This window comes from Coenobita brevimanus, chromosome 6 (genome assembly GCF_032717465.1).
Source record: "Coenobita brevimanus isolate Jiangsu-jjx chromosome 6, ASM3271746v2, whole genome shotgun sequence".
In the NCBI taxonomy this organism is placed as follows: Eukaryota; Metazoa; Arthropoda; class Malacostraca; order Decapoda; family Coenobitidae; genus Coenobita; species Coenobita brevimanus.
In genome coordinates, this window is record NC_136959.1 from 15,082,111 (window position 1) to 15,092,155 (window position 10,045).

At 41.3% G+C, this 10,045-nt stretch overlaps 1 non-coding gene across 1 annotated transcript; it reads right to left on the reverse strand.

The window, feature by feature from the left end:
• Positions 1 to 2,653: 2,653 nt before the first annotated feature.
• On the reverse strand, positions 2,654 to 2,772 carry LOC145403299 (5S ribosomal RNA). Its single transcript, XR_013897970.1, has one exon. It is a non-coding gene; the product is annotated as a 5S ribosomal RNA (ribosomal RNA).
• Between the last annotated feature and the right edge of the window lie 7,273 nt (positions 2,773 to 10,045).

The following is a 10,045-nucleotide window of genomic DNA, read 5'->3' on the forward strand; positions in this document are numbered from 1 at the left end:
TCATCACTCCAAGTGAAAAACGCAACATCTTCAATTTTACTACCTCCAACTCTGCCTCCTGTCTTTGTCAGTGGTACCGTCTCCATTCCATACAACATGACTGGCCTCAGGACAGTCTTATAAACTTTCCCTTTCATTTCTGCAGAGACACTTCTTGCACAAATCACTCATGTCACCTTTCTCCACCCACTCCATCCAGCCTGCACTATCTTTTTTACCTCTCTGCCACACTCTCCGTTACTTTGTACAGTTGACCCCAAGTATTTGAATACATCTACTTTTGCCACTTCTACACCTTGCAGCTTCACGGTTCCCCTGTCATCTCTCTCATTTACACACACGTACTCAGTCTTGCTTCTGCTTACTTTCATTCCCCTTCTCTACAGTGCATATCTCCATCTCTCAAGCTCTGCCCCGGCTTCCTCCCGGCTCTCACTAAATATCACAGTGTTGTCCGCAAACATCATCGTACACGGAGACTCCTGTCTAATCTCATCTGTCAGTCTGTCCATCACCATTGTGAACAAGAAGGGGCTCAAAGTCGATCATTGATGCAATCCCACCTCCACCTTGAAACCCTCAGTCATTCCTACCGCACATCTCACTGCTGTTACGCTATCGTCGTACATGTTCTTCACTACCCTCACGTACTTCTCTGCCACTCCTAGCTTTCTCATACAGTACCACAGCTTCTCTCTCGGTACCCTATCATAAGCCTTCTCCAAATCTATAAACACACAATGCAACGCCTTCTGGCCTTCTCTATACTTCTCCATCACCATTCTCAAAGCAAATATGGGATCTGCAGTACTTCTCCCTGGCATAAAACCAAATTGCTCCTCATAGATCCTCACTTCTCTTCACAGCCTAGCTTCCACCACTCTTTCCCATATCTTCATCGCATGGCTAATCAACTTCATACCTCTCCCCCATCTACCTCATCCACCCATCCCATATACCTCACCTACCCATCCAACACACCCACCCACCCTGCTCACCCACACAGCCTACCTTCCCACCTACCCACCCGTCTGCCCACCAATCTATCCGTCCGGCCAACAAGTTCACAAAGTAGATTGATTTGCAAATTTACACACACACACACACACACACACACACACACACACACACACACACACACACACACACACACACACACACACACAGGCATAACCGTTTTTTTTCGTAAATTTGGCGTGAAATTCGAACAAGTCTGGACTCGGAATCAGCCAGGATTCTTCTTCCTACCCATCCCTACCCAGTGATGGGAAAGGCAGAGGTATGACATCCTCACGGATGTTGATCTTGATTTATCGACTCACCGAGGGCTTTTCGTGGGCAGGACAGTGTACAAGGATCTTATGAGGGATTAATGACTGAAGTCGGTATACAGTAGGTGTCAAAACTGGGGCTGTTAACTATGTGTGGATGGTGTTCATGGACGGTGTGGGGAAGGAGTGAGTGAAAACGCCCGTGCTTGCCTGATATGCTTGGTGTTTTATGCTGTCGCTGCCTTTGATAAAACGTGTATGTGCAGGATGTGAATGAGTGTCCATGCCTACTGTACTTCAGTCAATTTGATTTTTTATTTTATTTTTATTTTACCCTTGATAACATTTTTTTTCTAAATTTGACTTGTTACTAGCGGCTCTAGTCTGATGTTTTAGCAGGGACTGATGTAAATTCTTCAGTCGTCATTGATTCATCTAGTAAATTTGCTTAGTTAGGCCTCTGATATTATTAGTTGGAGTTCTTGAGATACTTAGGTTGCAGCAGCACTGGATGGCTGCTGGGTTAACTTATGTTTCACGTCTCATAAACAGTACTCTATGTCATGCCTGTATGCAGGCAGTTGGTGCTGTTACCTCCCCCAAGGTTATGTTTTAGCTCGGTTTGTCTGTCTGTCAGCATCAGGCTGTTCTGGAGAAGTACTGGACAGAAATGCAACAAATTTGAAATAATGAATGAGGACCATTAGAAAAGCTGATGATTAAATTTTGTGCAATATCAGTCATTTAAAAAAAATAAAACATGAAGGGGAGATCGTGCTGCTTTGTGGAGGTATGTATTCTGAATGTTCTTCTTAAACTGAGGTTGGGTGAAGAACAGGGAACAGAAAACTACAACAATGAAAGAAGTGGGAATAATAGTGGAGGGTGTTGTGTTGTGGGAGGAGGTTCTGTTAATGAATAAATCAGGAAAGCTTGGAGGGATTTTTGTCTGGGCCAGCCATTATTGGATGTGGCGTCAGGCAATAAACAGACAGAAAGAATTAACACTGGAGAGGTTGTAGGGTTTAAAACAACACAAAACTCATGGTACTATAAGGTAACAGTGGAATAAAACTGGGTGTGAATTCAATACAGAAAATTCAGAAAACCGATACTATTAAGAAGGATTTGCGGCAACGCGTTGGTGGTGGCAGTGGTGGTAGATGTTGTCAGTGATGGTTGCGATAGACATGTTGTGTGGTGGTAGTGGTGGTAGATGTCGTCAGTGCCGGCTGTGACAGACATGTGTATATAAAGTTTTTCATTCATTCATTGCCAGACGCCATGTATCCCAAACGGGGTGGTCAAGGGCTTAGAGTTAATTGTTTTACAGGGAGGGGCACTAATCCTCCACCAACCCCACTTGACACGTAGGGAGAACGAGGCAACAGCATCTGGTGTTCCCAGGCGGTCACCCATCCAAGTACTAACCAGACCCAACGTTGCTTACCTTCGCTGATCGCACGGGAAGCGGTGTACTCAACGTGGTATGGCCGTTGGCACCGTATAGTATTAGAGGAAATTTGGACGTGACCGGCCGTGTTAACTCCTAACAATGACTCCCTCCACATTTCCACCCTCTTTCTTTCAGTGCCCGTCATAGCAATTACTTCAGCAGTTAAGGAATGAGGTTTTGGTCAGCTAATTTCTGACTCTGCTATAATTTCTGATCGGGGTATGAAAAATCTTATTGCTTTTAATACAACAAAAAATCAGTTTCTACATCTTTTGACCCGTCAGAATCTCACACAGGAATATCCCTAAATATCTAACAACACACAGCTCAGTATTTTAACATATCTATATGTACCCTTGGGGTATTTATTTTTCCCTCGGTACTTAACATGAAAAGATCACATCATCTCACTTGCAAAATCTGCTTCATGAGACTGGGTGTGATATGGCGACTCATAATTTATTTACCCTGAACAGCTGTTGATCTATCATCATCATCATCATCATCATCAGCCGTTGAGTGTCCACTGATCTGCTGTATACAGGGGTGTTATTCCCCCCTACGTGCAATACAACTTGCATATAGGGATATACGGAGGGGGGACTCCTAACATACAGCTATTATAGACAGGGTGGAATCAATGGCTTTTCCTCTCATCAGTTCCCCTGATATTACTGATACCTTTCAAGCTCTCCATTCCTTCACCGCAGTGTTGCATCTCTATCTTTTTACTATCAAGAGTCACTGCTCTTCTGAACTGTCTGCTTGCACCGGTCCTCCACTACGGGGGACTCATAGCACTCGTCTGGCAGTGCACTCTCTTCTCTTTCGTCCAACTCTCTTATGAAAGAATTAACCGATACGCTCAGTTATGCATGCAACATGTCAGCTTTAGAGCTGCCTCCCTCAATCTGTATTTCCCTTCTCCTTTGACCCCACTCATTCAAACAATATTTCCAGACATTTAGATGTGAATCGATCTTGATTTTTCTTTAGTTCTATTTTCTTTAAGGGACAGATTTGCGGGAGCAGAGAATTTAGCTATTTTTTCTTTACATATCAGTATAAACACACACGCACACACACACACACACACACACACACACACACACACACACACACACACACACACACACACACACATTTATCCTAGCATTTGTTTGGAAAGAGGAACTGCTACCTGAGATGACATTTCCGAGAGCAGTTTGACATTTTCACACTTGATGGCATCGCACAAGGTGGGATTAAGGCGTAAATATTAATAACATGAGTAGACCCAGGCTTATGGCTGTTGGCTGTTACAGCAAGACAGCTGACAGCGCGGTGATGGTAAAAAGGTGATGTTTGTTGCTGTTGTTTTTGCTGACGCCTTTTTTCATAAAGGTGTTCATGCCTCTTAACAGGATGACTTCTTCCCCCCCCCCTCTCTCTCTCTCTCTCTCTCTCTCTCTTTCTCTCTCTCTCTACATATATAGTATATAGTATAATTTTCTTCGTTTCCATGCTCCTTTCACAATGTCACTACCTATGAGTAATTCTTTAAATATATCTTCCATAGATTCCTTCCCTTGTGTCTGCCTTTACAAACTGATGAAGCTGGTGGCATTATGTGTGAGACAGGTGAAGCACAGTAGCTCTCCTTAATTGTATGTGTTGGTAGGCAATGACAAAATAACATGCTACCCTATAACTGCCCAATAACTCAGATACGGTAGGACAACATAATTGTTATAGTTAATGCATAACACCAGATGATAAATTGCAGATCAGAGGAAAATGGAGTACTGGAAATGCTTAGAGAGGGAAAAAAAGGAATAGAAACAGAAAAATGTAAAATGATATAAGAAAAAATGTGAAATAAAGAGAATTGAGAAAGATTTTAGAAATGCATTCGGGTCCAAAGCCATGTCAAAAGAAATGGTGCTCATGAAACAAGCCGAGATAACCCCGAAAATAAAAGGAATCAGTCTGAAATGAACAGCTTAGGCACAGTAAAGGAGGAGGAGGTTGAGAAGACGTGTGAAAATGCAGGAGAATTACCATCAGGGAGGGACTTAAGTAATAGGGAAAGAGAATAACAGTGTAGGAGATTATAGTGAAAGCTGAAATATTAAGATGTAAAGACAAATTTAAGAATTTTTAGGGTTGATAGGGGGTAGTGGGAGGAAGGGTTGTTACTTAATAGAGACAGAACTGCTTGGACCCTCTCTAGAACATCGGATACCGCCAAACAGATAAGAATAATATTGGATACAGATTTTTTTTTTATGCGAGGAAGAAGGAACCAAAGGCCTCGAGCCCGCAATAACAGTTCCCTCCAAGAGAGAAAAAAAAATACAATAGAGAGCCAAATTCAAGATCCGATCATTACGAGATGCCTGGACACAATGCTTTTGAAAGACTGGAGATCATAGGCAGCAGGAAATACAGACAGAGGGAGACAGTTCCAGAGATTATTAATTTTTTTTTTTTTTTTTTTTTATGTGTCCGACTTGCTGCTAACACACAAATATGTATGTGTAAGGAAAAAATACATAAAAGGCTGAACTATTATTAAAAATGTCTGCAAATAATATCGTTCAGGCTAAAATCATATAGGTAATATTACACTCAACTAAAATAAAAAAATTGTATCAGATCTCAGGCACGACCCGCAGAAGCTTCTCAGAAAGTAATTGGATTGGGAATGCTTTTCTATTTAATGGCTGACGACGAAATTCTCTCAGGATTCCTAATCTCTCTCTCTCTCTCTCTCTCTCCCTCTCTCTCTCTCTCAGGCTTGGTATTTATCCCCTATATATAAGAAGGTCTATAAAACTCATATGAATCGCGATAAAAGTCCCCGAGGCACATACGGTATCATACAGTACTTAGGGCTCCTAGACTGCGACAGGATTTTTTCTTGGTCAGAGTCCTTCAGTCTTGATCCGTACTGGACTTTCCTGTAATGCTTTGGTTGGGTCCTGCAGGATGGTAAGATAGTAAACTTTATAATTATGATATTGGAAATGGTGGAAGGAAAGATAGAAGTTACTTAAGGTCGATTGACAAAACAGGCATGGTGGGAGTTGGGAATATGTACTGTAGAAGTAAATAATAATAATAATAATAATAATAATAATAATAATAATAATAGCAGCAGTAGTAGTAGTAGTAATAATAATAATAATAATAATAATAATAATAATAGTAATAATAATAACGAAGGCATTCAGGGAGCTCATACCTCCTCCAATGCCATTGCCATTAAAAAGGATCCGGTTCCGGATCCGGATCAGTGGAGATACTGTGTGGAATACATAGGATCCGGATACGCCCCCAGATTTAATCAATTGTTCCTTGACCCATGCCTTATCTTTCACAAAATTTAATTGAAATTCATCGATAACTTTTGGAGATATTATGCGGGATACATAGGATCCAGATCCGGATCCGGATCCTCCCCCAAATTTAATCAGTTCTTTCTTGGCCCATGGCCCGCCCTTCCACAAACTTCATTGAAATTTATTGAGAACTTTAGGAGATATCGTGTAGACAAACAAGCAGAGAAACATGGGTGAATACATAACCTGCTCGAACTTCATTGGCGGAAGTAATAATAAAGATAATCCTGGCTCTAACTCTTGATTCTCGAAACCTAAAACATTTTTTTTTTACATTGAAACAAAGATAAACTGAGGATAGGTAACAAGAAAAAAACGGAATAAAAACAGAAAACAGTAAGTCTAGGCTTCAAGAGTCCAGACTACAATATCTATCACCAGAAATGGCTGGAAAGAAGTCGAAGTCGGCTGGACAAAATAAAGTGTAAATCTGTAAAAATGTAGAAGTAGAAAGGTGATATATAGAAAAAAGATAGACGTTAAAGGAAATACAGGGAGAAAAAATACAGGAAAAAAGAAAAAAAATGAGGAAATATGACAGACTTACATCCATCCATCTCTGATTCTATGCATCTCTAAATGAAGACAACATTCACTAGAGAAAATAAAAGAAGGCGGAAGCAATTAGATTAAAAAAAGAAAAATAAGAAGTGAGGAGGTTAGGAAAGAAACAATTGGATGGAAGAACGTGACACCACAGATGATGAAAACAAGAGATAAAATATGACAGCCAGAAAATGGGAAATGAGAAACCGCAAGGGAAAGAAAACATTAGTGGAGCAGCGGCAGGTGGATGCTGCGGTGGCGTTGGTGTGATGGAAAAGCGTAAATTTTTTGCACTGGGAACTGGGACAAAATATGAATACCCAAAAGACCAGGCGAGTGTGTGTGTGTGTGTGTGTGTGTGTGTGTGTGTGTGTGTGTGTGTGTGTGGGCTGCGACAACAGGATGAATGAAGGCTGGATTGGGCATGACGTTCCCTGCTGATGAGGTAAACACGAATGGAAAATTGGCTAGAGAGAGAGAGAGAGAAAGGCAGACAGACAGACAGACAGACTGACAGAGGAGGGAGAGAGAGAGGGAGAGGGAAGGGGAGTGACAGTGAGAGATACCCGATGAACAAGCCTACATTTTTTCCATCGTAAATAACCTAGAGCAGCTTGTATAATCGCCCCAAGAAATAACGGCAGAGTTTCAGAATGCTTCTGTCACTCTGTGCTGTGTGTGCATTATCGCTTATCGAAAACTGTCATCATTTCTTAGGGGGACTGTACAGCACATAACCCGTCTTGAAGTTCTCACACACTTGACGTTTTCCATACAATTAACCTTTTTGCTTAATGTTTTTTTTTTCTCTCTTTCTATTGGACTCCTCTCACCGCAATCTCATCACCTTACTGTTCAGTCCCTCCAGTAATGCCTGTAGACCATCTCAATAAGCAACGTCTGTGACACTTCGGAGCTGCGGATTGGGTGCTTTGAGACAGTACCTTTTTTTTTTTCTTTTTTCCGGGAATGGTTATTGTTTCTGTGGCCGAGAACACTGAATAAAACACGTACGTTAAACTCTTCTACATCAATATTTTACATGTTTTTTTTATTGTTTATTCATGCCTTTGAGCATGCTAGAGTGAATACAGGAAAGTTACTTTTGCCAAACGTTGACCTGAGGCAACTCACCTACCGGTATATAGTTAGATCACATCACACCCATACAGTACTTAATTCTTTCTGCTGGAAAAGTAATTGATGGTGATTAATAGCAATTGTGTAAATTACCCGAGTTTTCAAAGGTAATTATTTCTACCATTAAACGACAATGATCAAGTGGAAATGTGTACTGCGTCTTGCTGATGTTGAATGTTGGTGTATGTGGGTGAGATTATGTGGACACGGTGCCAACTCTGACAGGTAAAAGTCTGAACATATCTAACTACATTTTAACAGCCCCCAGATAATATACAGCCAGAATATATAAGTGATAGACCAACAAGCTACGTAGCTGACCATTTATGTGACCGTAAAAAGTTGAGTTAAAATAGGCTCGGAACAAACATATGTGAAAATGAAATATATGATTCATGACCTAAACTTTCGCCTCCAGTCCATGTCTTATTTCAGGTTGTGATGGCATAAAATTTAAGGAAAGGGAACGGCGCAGCTGAGTCAGTTCACGTGGACACAGCTTTAAGCATCACCTACGGGAGGCAGAGTAAACATGGGCAAAAGAAATGAAAGAGCTATGTCAACACAGTATACAAATACATTCACGTCATGTGTTCTGCCTGCCTGACACACACACACACACACACACACACACACACACACACACACACACACACACACACACACACACACACACACACACACACACACACACACACACACACACTTAAGCCCAACTACGTACAACTTAACTTTTATCTTCTTCATCATCTGGTTTATGTTAGAAGGACACGATGTAGGGGTTAGGATGCGGCCACACTTGCTCCATATATGTGATCGACAAGAGGAAACGAGGCTCAGGGGTCCGTCCAATGTTCAGACTTGGATATTGCAGGGACTGCAACCGGCGTTTTGTTTCATCTTGTCGATCACGTGTTTCGGGTAAGTGTGGCCGCACCCTTAGATATGGCATTCTCCTCCTTCACTACAAAACGTCTTTACTAAGCCCAGTAATTTCGCCTGGTGGTAGCAAGAATTAAACAATAATATACGTCACCTGATCCAAGGAGTTATCGAAATTCAACTACCCAACTGTTTCCCTGCCTCATCCTGGGACTGACCTCGAGACTTTTTGAACAGCAGTCCCACATCTTACTTGACATTCACCTAGCGTAGACCAACTAGTCTGTTATGTCGTTTTTGGTGTGGCTGCGTTGGTTAGAATATTCTGTCCCTCTAACCTTTCAAAAGTAGTCAAACAGCATTGTTTGTGAAAGAACTAGCTCGGAAGAAGCCGTTATTTTATCCTCATTCAGTGTGAAAAAGGTGGAGAAGAGAAGAGACCCCTGGACACAGTCTTGCCAGATATTCGCAGCACGTTTTCCCACATAGCTCGTCCTGGCTTGTCGTCACCTGAACACAACCACAACTCCATTCGAGAGCTGATTCGTTTCTACATTTAATGGCCAGTAAGTTAGATTATTGTAGTTTAACAGGAGATGGTTAAAGGAGGTAGGTTGGCCGGGTAAATTCAACCCCACAAAAGTATTAACAGTGTCGGTCTGAACGCAAAAGACTTCCAGCAGTAAACGGGGTCAAATGCGTGCTAATGTTCTTATTAAATTACACAAACTGTAATGTTCATTTTTATGCTTAATTATCACATGATATTATTATTATTATTACGGATATAAAAGACAATTTAAAAAGCAGAAGGGTGTATATTGCTTTGACCAGCCTTTGTTTATATCTAAGTTAAGTCTGCCGCCCAATCAGGGTCATGGACTTCCTCACTTTGATATCCTCCTTGTCAAGAACGTGAAAAACAACACTCAATAGGTGAAGATACTGAGGTTCTCTGAGTCTTATCCCCTGCCTCATTGTTCCCCTCCAGATTAAGCTTTGACCAGTTCATTATTCAGGTCCTAATTCTCCCTTTTACTTCGCTTACTTACGAGTTCGTACAACATTTGTAAGTAGTATTCCGCCTCATTATCATTAGCATCAACACAGCCAGTAGCAGCATCCTCGTAATCGTTATCTTCACTGTTTTTATTGTGTATTCATGCGTGTGTCAGCAGGACTTGTAGGAAAGAAGACAGTCATTTGTCTCTCACTTGCATGACGACACTCACTTTTTTTTTTCTTACTGTGATAAAATGGCTCGTGTGACCATCTCATGATGAATTTCAGTCCTCTTGCTATTACCTTTCAGATTGCCAGTGTTGGAAAATGTCCCTGTATGGCCACGGTCAAAAAAAAAAAAAAAA